We start from the raw sequence: 18979 nt of genomic DNA, 5'->3' as shown, positions 1-18979 counted from the left end.
TCAGGACCAGTGGTGAGAGTGGCGATAATGGGAGGACATAGGGAGGGTGGGTTGGAAAGGGGGAACCGATTTCAAGGATCTACATGTGACCTCCTCCCTGGGGGACAGACAACAGAAAAGTGGGTGAAGGAAGACGTGGAACAGAGCAAGATATGACAAAATAATTTATAAATTATCAAGGGTTCATGAGGGAGGGGAGAGTAAGGAGGGAGGGGAAAAATGAGGACATGATGTCAGGGGTCTAAGTAGGGAGCAAATGTTTTGAGAATGATGAGAGTGACGAATGCACAAATGTGCTTTACACATTGATGTATGTATATGTATGGATTGTGATCAGAGTTGTATGAGCCCCGAATAAAATGATTTAAAAAATTAACAAGGAGGTCTCAAAAGGAGCTGAAGGTAGATAAAACCAAAAACACACACATAGATGCAGGAATGGATTTTAGGAAGAATTATTTCTTACAACCTGGCCCTGCTGGATAGTCGCCCTCAGGAAGGGAACACAGAAACATGGGTGCTTGAGCAAAGTGTGGTGAGGAGATTAGATGGTTTTCAGCTACCGAATATAATGGTATCTAGTGTCCTAAAGGCTTGTGTTCAAGCAAGCAGTCATCTAAGTGAGAGGTCAGCAAAGTCAACATGAAAGAAGCACCCCAACATCTGTGTCCCAAGAATGGTAAGTCATAAACCTGACCCTGAAGGAGGGAAGAGTATCAGAGCCCAAATTGTGAGATTTGGTTTGCAGAAGTCTATGGATGACAACGGAAGCTGAGATTGATTTTTGAGATCTGTACAGGAAATGAACCTCCAGTGATTTTTCTCTATCCATAATGGAGGGATGGGAATGAACTTGTCACCAAAGAGAGTGTATTGGAGGATGGCTATAAGAAATCAAAAGGATAAACCGGACGTGAATGGTTAAAACCTTATCACTTACATCCCTCTGATACATGGTGGGCCTGATCTGGTTTGCAGCAGTTTCTGGTTTGGCTTTTTTTCATATTGGTTTAACTCTGATGTATTTTGTCTTTGGAAGTAGCCCTCTTTAATGTGTGTTACATGTGTTTCAGGGTATTTTCGCATCTGAAACCCAGGGTTGATGAACCTAGAGGGACAGTGGAATAAGGGTGCTTGTGGGGTGGAGTGAGGGGTGAGCTGGTAAGGGGAGCTGATATCAAGGAGCACATGAAGGAAGAGAGTGTTTTGAAACTGTGGTAGCAAGGTAGCAGCTGTACCATCATGCTTGATGTGATTAACTATGAAATGATATGATATCTGTATTAGCTCCCAATAAAATGGTTATGGAAAGAAAAGGAAAGAAACTCAGCAGGCAACATAGTATGCCATCATTGCTTCATAGCACCAAATACCTTACACACAGCTCCAGACATACCAATATAGAAAGATGATAAAATGGTGGAATACAAGCAATTAAGTACAGCTCTCTCTTCTGAAGTCAGAAGTGGAATAGCTTCAACAAAGCATGTAGTGCCAAGACAGCTGTAGAGTTTTCCCCACGAAGACTACTGCTTGCTGGAGACTTGATCCCCCTAATGGCATTCATAACATCTAATGCACTAACAACAAATTTTACTCAGGAACTTAAGTGATGTTTGCGATCTACATTTCTAAAATGCCACAGTCTTCTGACAATAATGTATGAAAACAGTAAAAATCTCTCATTTCATGAATGCCTTCTAGTAGAATCAATACAATTAGATAGAAATGCTTTAAAAAGACATACTTCACCATGCCAGTAAGCCAGCAGCAGCACTCCCAGGGCCTGATGATGGAAAGCAGTACATTTTATGCCCCCTCTGAATGTGTCTTGCCAGCGCAAGGGCAACACGTTTGAAGAATGCGGCCGTAATGCTAGCAGGACAAGATGTGCTCTTATCACTAAGAATCACAGGACAAGCCAAGGCCTCTGTGATGGTGTAGACAAGCCTTCTGTTTGGAAAGGGGAGGAGGGCGTGTACAATAATGGACTTAAGTTCATGAGCTGTTGCCGCAAATGAACCTGAACTCGGGCTGATCCCTGTGACTGTCCAGGTTGTGTGCTGTGTAGTTCAGAGCAGCATCTTTCCGGGCCGTGATGTGAACGGCACTGTCAGCGGTTGGGCAGTGCTCAACCATCACAATATGTGGCAGCTCTGCTCTACGTCCAAGTCTTCTTGATATTAGTTCTTTCACAGTCCTGTCACCTAGCAAATGCAAGCCATGGCAGACTTGAGATTTTCTGCCCCTTCCCCACTGTCAACTCCTACAGTTCAAACCACCCTACCTCTAGTTAGACCCTTAAGGGGCAAGCTCGAGTGGACTGGTTTGTGAATCAGAACTGGGTTTGAATTCATGACTTCTTTTCTAAAAGCTTTGAAAATCTCAGCAAGCCATTTATTTTCTGACTCAGTTCTCTCATCACAGAATAGAATTATACTTCTCTAGACCACCTTAGTAGGGTTTTCACTACACAATTAACATTTGCGGGTTGCTGTGCACCAGACACTAAATGTATTTCAGGTATTAATTGTTGCAGAAAAGAGATTAACTCAATTTCAAAGATTGGCAGATTTAGGTTTATTTTTATTCGAACTGTTAAGGGATGGCTTATGTATCATTTGATATCATAAACTTTAGAGGCGCTGGTCCAATGATCACTGGCCAAGTTTGACTATTGAATTCTTGGAATGTTGCATGTTTCAAAATATAAAGTATATACTACATTTCTAAATTTTGCTAGGAAAAATATCATTTTAAATGCCGTGTTAATATTTGATGTACTGGTTGCATGTTGAGATAATATGAGAGTAGCTCACAAGGACTAATATTATGGCTCCAGTTCACACATGCCATGGTTTATATTGGAAGACAACGTGCTTAGACATTTCCTTGTCATAGAGCAGATAGGTGCAGACAAGCTGTCCACCTCTGACTGGATACGTTGGGCCAGTTAAATGCAAGTCAGTGAGGTCGGCGAAGAAGGTGATGCTGACTATTTTCTGCAATTCCAAAAGGGTGATTTTGATAGCTTTTCCGTAAACATCACAGAATGACTACAAGGACTTATAAAGGAGAAGTTTTAAGAAAATTAAAAATTGCATTGATGAGGAAAGTAGCCAGGAAATAATCACAAGGAATTTTTTTCCCATCAGAACCAAACACCTGCTATTTCACTGAAGAGAGCAGGGTTGCCCTACGAGAATTTTGTTTAAAATTTAACTCCATTTACCCGACCATCCATGCCTTACCCCTTCAGACTTCTTTTTGTTCCCAAGACTGAGAAAATAGTGAGAAGGAAGTCAATTTGAGGCCCTTGGAGGAGAAAAAAATTAAGTCTGTTTTGATATGATGTAAACCAAAAGGAGCAGACTTCTTCAAGGAAGGTCGGTGGCCATGAAACGCTGCCGTGAGAACTGTACAGCACTGAATGGAAGATCCATGGGAAAAAGTATCTTCAGATTGTGATGTTTTTGTTTAATAAAGGTGACCTTGATTTTGTAAGAGCCTGCACCTCAGTGGCATGCTCACAGCATTGGGCTGCTAACGGCCAAGTTAGCCGTTCAAAATTACTTGAGAAAGATGAGATTTGTCCTCCCATAAAATGTACAGTCTTGGAAAGCCCTGGGGGCAGTTTCACTCAGTCCGTACAGTCACTATGAGTCTCAATCGACTTGAGGGCAGCAGTTTACTGATTTTGTAGCCATAAAACAGTTTCCTCTCATATTTTGGGCATAGTGAGTAAAATATACTATGTTGTTAAATTTAATTTCATTTTATCTCATTTCTTTCATTCCCATGTGTCTATGGGAATATTTTAAATTACATATATGATTTACAATATATATTTTAATAATGGTCCTTTAGAATATTTTGCTTCTTGAAGTCAAAGTATTGATACATACATTCTGAGAGATCAGGCTCAGATGGAATGGTTTTACTTTTACTCAGATAGGCTTCTTTGCAATCTAGAACAAAGTAGTACATTTTAGCTTATTATCTTATATATAAAATACCCCATACTATGTCTTACATGTGAATGTAATACAAAGTACTTTGAAAGTTTCAATGATCTTTTTCCTTCTTTTGTTCCACTGACGATTATTTCATAGACTTGCATGATCAGGCCCCTAGCAGTGTACAGATGGCGCATTAAATGAGGTTATTTGAGGACAGTGTGATCGAGGTTTAGGAAAGCCAACAAGGGATTAGTGACAATCCTGCAGACTTGGCGACAGCTGGGCATCAGCAGCACACTCAGATCTTAAAGATGAGGCCGGAGACATTTCCAGAATCCAGACAGGGTAGCCAAATGGAGAGCAGTGGCTGATGCAGGAGACACGGCTTCCACCAGGAGGGCTCTTAGACAATAGACTAAACCAATTCTGTTCCCACTTTCCATTTTCTCATCTTGTTCCAAACAACCCAAAGCACCAGAAGCCAAAAGAGAAGGGGCATTTTTGATGTCATCACCACATGGGCCTCTTGGACCAAATGGAAGGGTGGTAACTGGATCTGGAGAGAGATGTCATTCTCATTGCTCTTAAAGACATTTCTAGTCGATTAACTAAACAAAGCTTATTCCCATCGAACAGATATAAACTTGTAGCAACCTTGCAAGGCAGAGTAGAATTGCTCCGTAGGGTTTCTGAGACTATTAATTTTTATGGGACCAAGGATCCTCAAATTCCTTCCTGTGAGCACCTGGTAGGTTTGAACCACTGACCTTGCAGGTAGCATCCAAACTGAACTACAAGGACACATCTTAACTCAGCAAAATGAGGGCAAGGGCGCCATGGCAAATAATACTTACTAGAATGCTCCCCAACTTTGTTGAACTGTATTTCATCAAAGGGCTTGGCACTTTGTTTTGTTTTCAACAATGTGATTGATGATACTCCTTACGCCTTGGCCTATTTTCAAAATTATGGTTTATCACACGCTTTCTCTTTGGGAATAAATGCTCTCATTTGCAGAGATCATTCTTTCAGAAGCGGGGAATGGCAGGGACTCTAGTTCCTACCAGTAGGAGCAAGTATCTTTTGGAATCTAAATTAAGCCACTCTATTTGAGAAATATCACCATTATTTAATGAAAAGATTTAAACAATCTCAATAGGTCATTTTCCCCCAGCTCTTGGGGAATAATCCATTGTTGCACACCCAGCAGGACACAGGCCGGCATGAATTGGAGGATCCAGGCATCTCATTGCCTGGTATCATTTTATGGAGGAAGCAGTCAGGTGGGAACATGTGCTTCAAGACTTTGCAGTTTAAAATTTTATCTTAATGCTACATAGAGGAAGCACTCTAGGGTCTATGATAATTACATATGCAATCTCTCGACATGCGTTTGAGATCTTGTCTGGGCAGAGTACTTAATTTCTCTTCCTGAAAGTGTTTCTATAATTCACAACCGCATGGAAGTGAGTAAGACTGGAATCTACGTGAGAAACAGTGCAACTTTGCTTTCGTCCTGATTGTGCAGCCATTCCAGAACAGCTTTTGTTCTGTGTATGCTGACAAGACGCTTAACCAGGTAGGCTTCTTTTAAGCAACAGTATACAGTGACATCAGAGACACCAGAGACTAGGTTTTCATCTTGTGGCAGCAGGAATGTGATTAAGATATTTTTCTTGGTCAGAAAATGAAAGATTCTATTCATGGAAACACTGTGTTCTCAACTGTTTTTGCTGTCAACATGTATACTATATTGTTGTAGCGTATTGCACCCCAACACAAACAGCTTAGATGACTCTGACTAGATCTGCTACCGTTGAGTGGATTCTGACTCAGGGGGAAGGAGTAACTTGTCCTGCACGGTTCCCAAGGCTGTACTGTGTACAGAGCAGCTGGCGGTGCAAAGGACTGACCGCATGCTTAGCCATGGGGCCGCCAAAGCTCCTCCATCTGAAAAAACCACAGAAACTGTTAAGCCTCTCTGCACCTAAGGTTCTTCAGCTGTAAAAAGAAGGGAAGAGAAGCTTACCTACATTCCTAGAGTTTTGTGAGAATTAAAAGAGATAACAGATACAGAGGCAAGATAAACATTAAAATATTAGCCGTGGTGCAAAGGGTTAAGTGCTGGACTATTAGTGGAGGGGCAGGCGATTTGGATGCACCCAGGGGAGCTTCGGAGGACAGACTGGAAGCTCATGAAGCAGCTCTAGTCTGCATACTGGGGGCCCCATGAGTAGGGATCCACTGCATGGCAACTAACAACAAGTAACGTCCCCAAGAAAACAGTATTTCTGTAGCTATAATAAGGGGCTCTGTGGCATAGTGGGTTACAAGTTGGGTGTTAAGCAAATGGCCAGCAGTTCAAAACCTCCCACCATTCTCACATGAGACAGATGAGACCTTTCACTCGTGTAAAGATCGACAGTCTAGGAAACGCTCGGGTGCAGTTCTCCCCTGTTCTATAGGGTTGCTCTGAAACTATTCGATTAGAGAGAGTAAATGATGTCTATAGTTATAAAAATGCCTTCTTGGTTTACAACAGTACAGCTCATGGTGTTTTTCTTTATCTTTGCCAGGCATTCATTGACATTCCTGTTCTCTCTGCTATGCATGGACTTCATGTTCGCTCTTTGTTTAGTTCTCAGTGCAAACTTACCCTTTCATTAATTGTGTATGCTCGTTATCAACAAGATACATTTATAAAGCAATGTATTTCCATTTTGGTTTTAGCTATCGGGATACTTCCCAGTTGTTGGAAACAATGGCTCCCAGATGCCTCCCTCTCTATAAATGGGTCCTTCCATGTTTCATTGCTTGTCCAGTCTTATATTAAGTTCCTTCTGGAAACCAACTCAAGTCATTTTAGAAGTCATAGATGTATAAATCAGGAAGAAATATAAAGAAGAATGTCATTTCTTTTTTTTTTAATGTAGGCCACAAAATAGTAGCGAGCTACACTAAGTGGTATTGCCCACTGTGGAGGGTGGTCTTCACTTTATTCTCCCAAACAGCCCCAAGTGCTAAAGCTCATTAAAAAACTCTTGCCTCCCAAAATCAACTTTTGCTAGAATGTCGACTCTTTGTGGCTTCTTGTACGAGGTCTGGGGCCATTTTACAACTAAGCTTCTCCCACAAGAAGCATGAAGCGAGTGAAAAGTACGGAAAATTAATTGAATCATTTTAGATGAGGTTCTAAGTCTTAAGTAAATCATATCACTGCAATAAAGTGTTTGAATCTGAATTATTTATACTCTTTTAGAACACTAGTCTCCTTTATCATTTTGCTCAATTTAATTAAAAAAACCAGCAATCAATTTTTAGAGAAGAATAAAATCCACTTCAGCTTATAATTGCTGATGGAAAAGCAAAATTAAAATGAAGTTTCCCAGGCCCTACTCCTGAAGATTCAGATTCAGCATGTGGGAGTAGGGGCAGGGAGTAGCTCTGGATCTGTGTATGAAATGTCAAACCTAACATTCAAGTAATTCCTGGTAGCTGAAGGTCAAGCATTTTAAAGAAAAGCCTTCATGCATATCGAATATTTCATTAAATTATAAGAAGTCTGAGTTGATTAAAGGCATTTAGATCCAACATTTATCAAAAGTCACTTGGATTAACTGATCTCCCAAATATTCAGAATGGATATTGAGATATCCCATCATATAGCAAACCCAATATACTTACCTTGAACCACACAGTCAGAGGCATATTCTTAGAAAACTACGTTTTGGACACATATGGCACCTTTGATTACATACTACTCCAAAAAGCAACTGCGGCATTTTCTGTCATTTTATAACTTGCTATGAGCATTTAGTAAGGATGCGGTCATCTAATTAGGAGTCCTGGGGGGACAATGGCTGGGAGCGGAATGGTCCCGCTCAGAGGCTCGTCAGAGCCAGAGAACTGGCCACCTGCTTCCATACAGATGACCAGCCCAGAGCACCCGGTGGGCTGTTCCACTTTCCCATATGGGGTTCAAACTGACACAAAGACTCAAAGAAATATTCATTTAATAGCAAGATTTTACATTACTTTCACCCTATCTCTACCTTCATCTAAAATAAGAGACTAACACTTTGCTAATAAATGTTATGCAAAATTTAAATGACTTGTGTCTATGGAATATGACAGGCTGTCAATAAATGATAATGATTAGCATCTTTTTGTAGAAATTATTTTATAGGTCATATTAAGACACAGGCAAGGGCTTGAAACACTTCATGGAAAAATGCTACTATGCTTCACCTTCGTTTTTCCCCCACAAGCTTTTTGAAATCTTTTAATATTTTCAAAGTACATATTTGGATATTTTTTTAAGTCATCCAAACAATAGAAAATATAAATGGAAATATCCAGAAAGATTGCCTCTGGAATATGAAGACAATACCTCACACATTGCCGGTGGTTGCCTGAATTGCTCTTTCCTCAAATCAATTGGACACATTTCTGTCACTCTCGCGTAAGCTCCTATGCACAGATATTCGTGGCAGCTGAAGCAGGTGTCATAGACAAAGGGCAAACAAAACCTAAATGATGTTGAGGAGGAAATCATGAAGAAGAACAAGAAAAAAAATTTTTTTCCTGAAGCCCTGGTTCTTAGCATGCTTTTTAAAAGACTCATTTACGGCTAATCCATAGGGTCATCTAAGTGTGTGATTTAGTAGGTTGAAGGTAAGGGCTGATGATTTGCATTTCTGACAAATTTCCAGGAGTAGCTGATGGGGTGATCTGGGGAGGCGCACTGTGACATTATTGGTCAATGTTACCGATAGATACACAGCTGTGAAAGGGCCAGGGGAGCCATCAATCTAACACAGAGCAAACTTCGAAGTATTAAATGCACATTGTAAGGTGCCGCGAAGTGGATTGGGTATAAGTACCTTAAATTATCTATAGCAATAATACATAAAGATCCCTGGTGCACCAACTCCTAGCCACCCAACAAGACAGGGTAGAACTGCCCCCGGTGGGTTTTCAAGATTGTAAAAGCCTAGTCTTTCTCCTGAGATACAGCTGCTGAAGTTGAACTACTGGCCTTCTGGGTAGCAGCCCTGCAATGAGTCGCTATGAGTCAGAATCCATGTGGTGGCAGTGGATTGGTTCTCGGGTTTGGTGGAGCAACAGCTAAGTGAAAAGTTGGTGGTTAAGAAGCCATGAGGGGACTCTGATGGAGAAATGCATGGCAATCTGCTTCTGTAAAGTGTACAGAACAACAGAAACAGGGTAGTCAGGGTAAGACATGAAAATAATAATTTATAAATTATCGAGGGTACATGAGACTGGGAGCAAGATGGAGGGAGGAAAACATGGGGAGCTCAAATATAAAGAAAATGTTTTGAAGAGGATGATGGCAACAAATGTACAGATGTGCTTGACACAATGGATGTATGGATGGATATAAGATCTATGAGTCCCCAGCAAAATGATTAAAGAAAAAAAAATATTGTAGCTGAGAAACCCAATGAGCATGTTCTATGCTGCCAAAAATCTCTATGAATTGAAATGGACTAAACTATCAGCAAGAACAATGTACATTATATGCTTGTGTACGCATATACCGAATTCTGCTTGACAACCAAGGCTGTATAGCTAGAAAGGAAGTGTTCTCTTTATGGCATACCATTAATATTTTATATGAACACATATTATTTTAAGATGAAATTGATCTATCACAAAAAAATAAAGAAAAGCCATCCAAGCACCTTCAATCGTAACTTCTTATCAGCTGGTGTACAGGATCCCTAACATTTTCCTAAGCCAGGAGCATTTTATCACAAAGGCACTGTAGTAGAAGAAGAATTCAAAATCTGGGGAATCCCAAAACCAGCTCCACAGATACGTCTACTTGGCAACCTGGTATGATTATGTAGGATTCCTGGGTTCAGAAGGTTCTTGTCTGCATTCTTATCTGTTCAGAGACAGGTAAGAAAAACTATGTGTTTCATCTAGAGCTGTAAAGTATAATGCTAAAATTGTAACAAAGTCATTGTGTAGGAAGAGATGAAAACACACCAAAAATGATAATCTGCTCACTTAGCTTTAGGTGATATGTGTTGGGGATCGCACCTGATACTCATATTGGTGTCAGAGGTGGAAAGTAAATTGTCTAAATCATTGAGTAAATGAGCATTTCTTTAAATGGGAAGCAAAATAGTAAGACATTTTCGTGTAGCTAATTCATATTTTCAATTTAAAAACAAACCCTTTTTAAAAATTTTCTCTTGTTATAACTTGGGGAAAACTTTTTGGCAATGGAAATGTGGTATTCATTTCATCTATCTAGATTCAGAAATACTTCTTTTATAGTGGAATAGCAAATTATCTAGTATACTCCAAGGAAAAATAAACTCTATCTACACAGAATATTTTTATATACATTCTACTTACTATAAAAACAAAGCATAAAAATAATTCTGAAGGCAAATAAAATAGCATTTATAAAACTTCCACAAATATACTACAATAAGCTAATCGTAAAATATTATATTTTATAAGACCATGTGATAAACAAAATTAACATCCCATTATGAGTTAGCCATCTATCTTTCTTTAATTTCATTAAGTCATAAGTAGAATCTTATGACAAATATTATATAATTGACTTGATAGGATATAAAAAAGTCAGGATTTAGTATAAGTGTCTTTACAGTTAAACAGTTTTAATGGGTGTTCACAAACAATTAAATGGGTAACATTAATAACCAGAAAATAACTTTCTGTTAAGAGAGATGTTTAGAGGCTATGAGGATGACTTGAGTCTTTAGCTTACTGGTAAGCAACAAAGGTTTGCATTTATATTTAATCAATTATGTACCAAAAGTAAATCACCTTTGTAACTCAATATTTTCACCTGTAAATAGGAAAAATACAATATCATCTACCTCAGATATATTAAAAAGATTCTCTCACAACACACACACACACACACACAAAATACCTGTTGCTAAAATTTAAAATACTATATTTAGTATGAAGTAAAAGTATTATGCAGCCCCCGCCACTTAAACAAACTGCAGTCAAGTGACTTGACTCATGATGACTCCATGAATGTCCAACAGAACAGGTCTTCACATGATTGTCAGAGACTGATTTTTAAAAGTGGTCATACAGATTTCCTCTGAGGCACCTCGGGGGGGAGGGGGTGGTCGCAAACCTCCAACTTCTTGGTTAACAACTGAGTGTGTTAATGTTTTGCACCTCTCATGAATTCTTACAATACGTAAACCATGGGTTATGTATGCACTCACTATGGGAAAAAAGGCATCTTCCACTTTCCATAGTTTAAATAAACTCTGAGAGAATATAAGGTTGCCTACATTTTTTTATTGAATTCTTAAGTAAGAAGGAATTTCACTAGGCTCGAAATGATAGCTCAATTAATGCACAACAAGAAACTATAAGGGTAACAGAAATTTAAAATCAGATATATTCATAGTTAAAAAGGATTATAAAGCTCAATCTACTTATATTCACATCACAAATTTCATTCTGAACTTCCTGACAATCATCATCAGGCATTTGAGTAGTTACACAATTTACCATGCCTAGAACGACTTGTTATTTAATTCCACAGATGAAACACAACTGCACCCAATAGGAACATCAGGGGAACAAAAGAAGTCCTGTTAATCCCATATGGAAAATTCTGTCCATAGAAAGAGCAAATTCTCAAAACCCCACAAGTCCATTGCCATGGGGTTGATTCTGAATCATGGGCCGCCATGTTCTCCAGAGTAGAACTGCTCTCTACGGTTCAGTTGGCTATAGTCTTTAGACGAGCATGAGCCTTTCATCCACACTGCTACTGGGTAGATGGTAGATTTGAACTGCCAACCTTTTGACTACAGTTAGCTGTTTGTGCTAACTATAACCCAGGAATGCACACAGGGTTAGGTATGTATGACTACTCCTCAAAGCATATTCTTTGTTCGCTGATGTGCATACCCTTGCTGGCTGAGGTGGAATGTACAATTCTTTATCCATACCAAGGCACGTTTGAAAATGACAACAGGCCATAACCAGTCAGAAAGCCAACAAACAGGTTTAAACTGAAAGTGACCCCATAAAATTGGGCCATACTGTCCCAAGCATGAATCCTTCAGGTAAAACAAATCTATTAAGATGTTCTACTATTAGGTGCCACCAAATCAGCTGCAATTCATAGAGATCCGATGTATTAAAGAAGTAAACATTGCCCGGTCCTGCACATTCGCCTAACTTCTGTTATGCTGAGCCTATTGCTGCAGAGAGTTGTGGTCTTCTTTCTCACCAACCATCTACTTTTCCAAGAATGATTCTCTTCTCTAGAAACTGGCCTCTCATGAGCCTGAGTCAAAAGTGTACAAAGTTTCCCCATGCTCATGTTCCAGGAGCATTCTGGTTGTACTTCCTCTAAGGCAGGTTATTTTTGCTTCTGGCAATCCACGGCACTTTCAAAACCATATTTTCAAAAACATCAGCCTTTCACCAGCACCATAAATCAAATGTATTAATTATTTTCCACCTGTGTGTGTGTGGCTTAGCGGTGTGGCTCAGCAGCAGGAAGGTGAAACAGATAGAGAGAATAGCCTGCCTCCGGTGACTCATTTATTTCAGGTGGCCTTGCAGTCAAGCTGTGACCTTATTAACAGGCTAAACTCCACCCACATATTCGTAAAAATCCAGGTTGGCACTGAAAATCCTACCTATCATAGTCAGCCACAGCCTTTCCCCAACCAGTCTGCACAGCATGAACACCTCAAGGCTCCCAGAACCCCCATTTCTCTGATGGTATTAGTGTGCTTCCTCAAGATTTCTTCCGTGAAGGTAAGCTGTTTCACGTTGCCTTTCCATACTCTGTGTATCTTTCAAGATCAAGAGGGGTCTCCCTCCCTGCCATTTTTAACTGATTCTTAGATCTCAACTGCATCAACCTTCAGGTTCTGTCCATTCTCCATCTGAATACCACTTGATCCATCTTCATCTTCACAGCTAAGATACTTTTCCAGGCCACCATGGTCAATCCATTCTGGCAAACAGTAATGACAATATTCCAAATACAGAAATCATCTCACATTGTCTTGTTTCCACCACCACAGTGGCTTCCAAATGAACTGACTTCTTAACTAGCCCTGCAGAATCTCTTACCTGCCTGTCTATACAGCTTTAAGTCTCTCCACTCATTTCTAGAGATGCTGGGGTCCAATCGTGAACATTCTCACAGGCTCTTGAATGCCCAATGCCTGTTGTCTTTTCCACTGCTAGATTTTACAACATGATACTCCTTCTAATGAAATGTTCTTGCTTTCCTTTTTCACCTTCCTCCTCCATCCTCTACTCATCCATTAGTTCTCAGTTAGAGCACATCACTAACCTTTAAAATAGCTTCACTTAATGTGCCAAATGAGGTTATTCTCTCCAGTTAAAACCTGCCATCACCTCTTTAATTAGGTTTCATAAAATCCTATTTTTTAAATTTTTCCTGGAATACTTAACTCGAATTCAAATAGCTTATTATTTAACTCAAGCACTTTAGTTATTATTTCTAATAGCCAGTAACTTATTTTTTTCTCTTTCAGTTACCACAAACCACACTGGAAAAAAAAACCAAACAAATTCTAATATAATTTACATAATCTGGGTCAGTTTCTAAAACTTCATCTTCAACACCTCGCTAGGGTATGTGTCTTCTGCTCAGAAACAGAAGAAAAGTCCAACATCGTATCTGCGTACCAAGTCAATTATAAAGTTTTCACTTAAAGCTTTTTAAAGGTAATTTTAGACCCACTTGCTTGTTATACAAAATATAACAAGAGAGATTCTGTGTATAGCATAAAGATTCTTTCCCATGGAAATATTATGCTAAACACCATGCTTATATTACAACCAGGATATTAACATTACTATAATCCACAGATTATATATAATTTTTATCCAACTACAGAATTATTTATTTTTCTTTTGTTTTAATTTGGCGTAGGTGTATTTGGTTCAATACAGTAATCATTTGAATATGTGAGGAGCCTTTGATATATTCACGGAAAAGTGGAATTAAACACAATGAGAAGTCAAGATGGCATCCAGGTAGAAATCATCAGTCTGGTGTTCCTGTTGTTAGATCAGAAAAATAGGAGGCAAGGAGGCCAATATTTGGAAGACACATTTACTGTACTAGGGTATGTTTCAGATCTCCCATATGATTTTTGCCCACAAAGCAATGCAATAACTTGCTGAAATGCTCTCAGTTCACTTCGTCTGCCCTCAGGCTCCACCAGGCCTTTACCATATACAGTTGGACATTGTTTGCCACCCCTTCTTCCTACACATAATAGATGCAATATATGAAAGTCGCAATGATCCGTAATTTTCCCAGGATGCTGTCTAAAGATGGTCATAATCCTAGGCTCGTGGAGAGCCTCTGACAACTAGTCACAAGACCTCACACTGGAGTTCCTCTCTCTGCTATCTACCCAACACTTTTATTCTCCTTCCCCAGCCAGGAGGGAAGTGACTATGTCAGCAATCACTTTTTCTCCCTCTCCCCAGCTCCATGTTTGCCAGCATGGATAATGATAGATAATTTTTCACTAATTTGTAGCAATTGAGGAGCCCATGGGATACTTACCATGACATAGCTGTGCAGGAGACCTGGGAGTGACATGGGAGTGCAGCTGGTAAGATTTCATAACCATTCTGGCCCCACACCACTTGGATAATCTTGTTCCCCTTCACTGGGGCACAGTGAAGCGTAGTCCCCAAACAAAGGCACACCACAAGCCCAGTATAAAAAGAAAAAAAATTAAATTCTTACAATCCCAGACAGTGTTCCTTTGCCAGAAATGTAGCCCTATTCTATTTGCATTATGTTAGAATAGCAAGAGAGGCAGAAGTCTGATCCCCAGAGCACAGCATTGGATTTTAACACAACAAAACAGGATAATCCAGGGGCTGTAAAACACAGCCAAGCGCAAAAGTTGCTCTACCAGTTTTGGCCTCCACAGGGAATTTATAAAAGACCAAAAAGTGTGACCAAACTGTCCAGACTAGAACCGTGCCCATGCTGCAAGCCCACCCAACCTGACCCATATCTACAGCCAGCCTCAGCACACCCTCCAAAGATCTCCAATAACTCTGGCCAGTGTGTTCCTGGGCACTTCATCTATGCAGCAGCCTGAACCACCATCACAGTAGACCACAGGTGGTCACTGAATCCACATTTTTTCAGTAAACAGAGAAAGAGCGCAAGGCCCCTTGGTCTCCTCGGTACATGGCAGTCAGTTCTTCCAAAACAACACGAGTATAGCAACATAACTCAACACCCTTAATGAGAAAACAAGAAAAACAAAATGCAATAGTGGAAGAAATCCTAAACCTAACGACAGTCATCGAAGAAACAGATGTTAATCTTCAACAAAAAGAAATCTTCAGAATGCTGCTTGAGGTAATACAGGATATGATGTAACCAATGCAGAGAAACGATGAAATGACAGAAGAGATGAAGTCGAAGATAGAGGGGATGGAGTCCATGCATCAAAGGGTTATATAAGAACTAATGGATGAGGTAACAGAAGCAAAGCACAAGATAACCACAACTCACCAACAAACTAGAAGAGGTGGAAAATCATATGAGCGATCTTTCAGACAATCAGGCAGACTTCAACAAATGTGAAAGGCAGTTAAACAAGATAATCAAAGAGGCAGAAGTAAACCTTAGATCAATGAATGATGTTATGAATAGGAAAAATATTCAAATAATTGGTCTTCCAGAACAAGACACAGTGAAGAATCCAACAGCTAAATAAAGAGGGCATTCCTGGAAGAAAATTTCCCCACCTGAATGAAAGAGAACCAAACATTCATATGGGATGCAGAGTGGACACCAATTAGAACCCAGGAAGAATTAACCAAGGAACATAATAGTTAAATTATTCAACTTCAAGGAAATAGAAAAATTTGAGACCAGCAGGAGGAAAAATGGTGGTAACATACTGGTATTCATACTCAGGTAAGAATATGCTCAGACCTATCAACAGACACCATGAAAGGAAGGAGAGAGTGAGTAACATCTTGCAAACCTGAAGGAAAAAAAACACCATCCCAAGAACCCTCTATCCTGCCAAATTAAGTATTAGATGATGAGGTAAGATTATCGCCAGACAAGGAAAAACTCACAGACTCCATAAGACATCCGACCACACAGAAAATGCTTACATACTCACTGTGGTAAGAACACCTACCAAGCACAAACAGAACACCAACTGAATCCAGAAGTCAACACACGGAAAACAATTATCAAGATAACATTGTCTCAGAGGGAAAAGTAGGCAATAATGAAGCCCATGACATAAACACAGCACACTGATAAGAAGGGAGATAGGTCACATGTGGATTCTTGTTATCAGTTCCCCCTTTCCAACCCACTCACCCTCCACTCTCCCAGCATCGCCCCTCACACTCCTGGTCCTGAAGGTATCGTCCACTCTGGGTTCCCTGTGCCTCCAGCTCCCATATGCACCAGTGTACAACCTCTGCCCTATCCAGTCCTGCAAGGTAGAATTCGGATCATGGTAGTTGGGAGATGGACAGCAGAGAAGAGGGGGAAGGGAGACTCCGGATAGGGAAAGATATGACAAAATAACAATCTATAAATTATCAAGGGCTCATGAGGGAGCGGGGAGCGAGAAGGGAGGGGAAAAAAAAGAGGACCTGATACAAAGGGCGTAAATGGAGGGCAAATGATTTGAAAATGATTGGGGCAAAGAATGTATGGATGTGCTTTATACAATTGATGTATGTATATGTATGGATTGTGATAAGAGTTGTTATGAGCCCCTAATAAAATGCTTAAATAAATAAATAAAAACAAAAAGAAGAAAGGGGGACCGATCACAGGGATCTACATATAACCTCAATCTAGTTGGTGTTAATTTTTATATTAAGTATGAGATGTAGATCAAGTTCTTCATTCCTTTCCCTCCAACTCCAGCCCTGCTCTGAAAACATGCAAAGCTAATTGCACCAACATCATTTGGTATTTGTTGAATGTCTATCCTTATTTGCATTGAATCATCAGTACATCTCAGTTAAGAATTAGTTGAGCTTTGGTCTACTACTGGTTCTCTATTCTGTCCCATTAATCTATGTGTTTATCATTCTAACAATAGAGCAATCTTGATCACTTTAGGTATGCAGTAATAATTAATATCATATAGTGTGAGTATTCAAATTATATGCATCTTCATCAAGAATGCAATCTCTGCACTTCAAAATCACCAGCAGCTACACATGACAAAGACAAGACTTTCTACTCCAATAAAAAATGTACAGGCTTAGAAAAACATAGCAACCAGTCCTACCCTGTTCTATAGGGTCACTGTGAGTCAGAATGGATTCGAATTGACTTTGGCTTTTTGGCTGGCCTTCTATTGTATGCTTTAGAAAAAGCTTCTGCATGTCTAAAAATATACACATAAATTTTTGAGATACTGACTGGAATTTTATTAAATCTATCCACACATTTGTAGAAAATTAACATCTTCACTATTCTGAATCTTCCAATCTATGAACAAGGTATATCACTCTATTTATTGAGACATTTTATTTAATCAGCGTTATAAGGTTTTCAACTTACTGGTTTGATGTATGTTTACTATATTATGTATACTAAAATATTTCGTTTTCTTTGGAGTGCTCCTGAATCTTATTGTTTTTATTTGACTTATTCTTGTGTTAGTCTGGGTTGACTACTAGAGACACAACTTCAGAGATACTCGTGTGTGTATAAGAAAAAAACTTTATATGAAAGAGCAACTGTATATTGAGAAAACACCCCAGCCCAGTCCAGATCCAGTCTGCAAAACTGATATTAGCCCATATCTCCGATACTAGTACATAAATGTCTCTTTCACTCACACAGCACATGCAATGATGCTAAGTGCAGAAAGATCACAGGCGAGTAGGTAGAAATTCGTGTGGATCCAGTGGCAGTGGAAGCATCTAAATACTGGCACAGTTCTCCATGTGTCTCCTCCAGCTCTCTAAGTGTCTCACCCACAGGAAAGGGTAGGGACAGAATCTTCAGGAAAAGGCCAGGCCCACAGAAAAGCCTTTCTGGCTTTGACCTGATTGACAGGCTACATTGCACCCCTTCCTCCAAGTTGACAGTATATTATGTAACTGCCACAATAAGCTAGCTCATTGTCAGGATATAAAAATGTGATTAATGCTCATATTTTGGCTCTGTATCCTTTCATATTCATAACCATATTAGTTGATTCCTTGGATTGTATGAATGTCACACAAAACTTGAAGTATGGTTTTTAATTAACTTTGCTGGTTTTATTGCAGTGGCTAGAATTTTTACTATTAGGTTGCGTATGAGTGATATAAATGAACAACTTTGCCATTGTTATAATCTTAAAAGGACATTATTAATTCTTTCAACATTGAATACATTTTTTGTGGATACTAATTATTAAGTTGAAATGATTAACTTGTATTACTAACTTAGTTTTTATCATGCATGAGTGTTGTACATCATATAGTTCCTTTTTCTGCATAAATTGGAATGATTGTAGGATTTTCTTTAGCATACTGATATGACACATTACATTGTTTGCTTTTCTATGTTGAAACAATTTTATATTCCTTGAATAAATCCCAACTGAGCATAAAGTATAAAATATTTTATACATCATAGAATTTGTTTTGGCAATCTGTCACTGCGGGGTTGAGGGCTTTGAATGCACGAGTCACAGTTTATGGGGTTTGTTATTTTTTTGGTTCTTTTAAAAATTATATTAATCATTTTATTGGGAGCTCTTACAGATGTCATAGCATTCCATAATTTATTAGACCAAGAAATTGCTACCAACATGAGTTTCAAACCATTTTCTTTCATCTTGAACTCTTTGATGTCAGCTCCTCTTTATCCCCTCCTTCCCCTACCCTACCCCACAGGAACTCTTAATATTGCAATTATATTATTATTTTGCCATGTCTTTACCCATCCAATATATCCACTCACCAACAATTCTCTT

General features: G+C 39.2%; 1 protein-coding gene and 1 non-coding gene across 2 annotated transcripts in view; both read right to left on the bottom strand.

Moving 5' to 3' along the window:
* CNTN3 (contactin 3) overlaps window positions 1-18979 on the bottom strand; it is a 379845-nt gene that overhangs the window by 255427 nt on the left and 105439 nt on the right. The window lies entirely within an intron of this gene.
* LOC142449626 (small nucleolar RNA SNORA4) lies at window positions 6886-7027 on the bottom strand. Its single transcript, XR_012784757.1, has one exon. It is a non-coding gene; the product is annotated as a small nucleolar RNA SNORA4 (small nucleolar RNA).

The sequence above is a fragment of the Tenrec ecaudatus genome, chromosome 5 (genome assembly GCF_050624435.1).
Source record: "Tenrec ecaudatus isolate mTenEca1 chromosome 5, mTenEca1.hap1, whole genome shotgun sequence".
Classification (NCBI taxonomy): domain Eukaryota; kingdom Metazoa; phylum Chordata; class Mammalia; order Afrosoricida; family Tenrecidae; genus Tenrec; species Tenrec ecaudatus.
The sequence above is the reverse complement of the archived record's forward strand: the minus strand, read 5'-3'. Positions and strand labels throughout refer to the sequence as shown.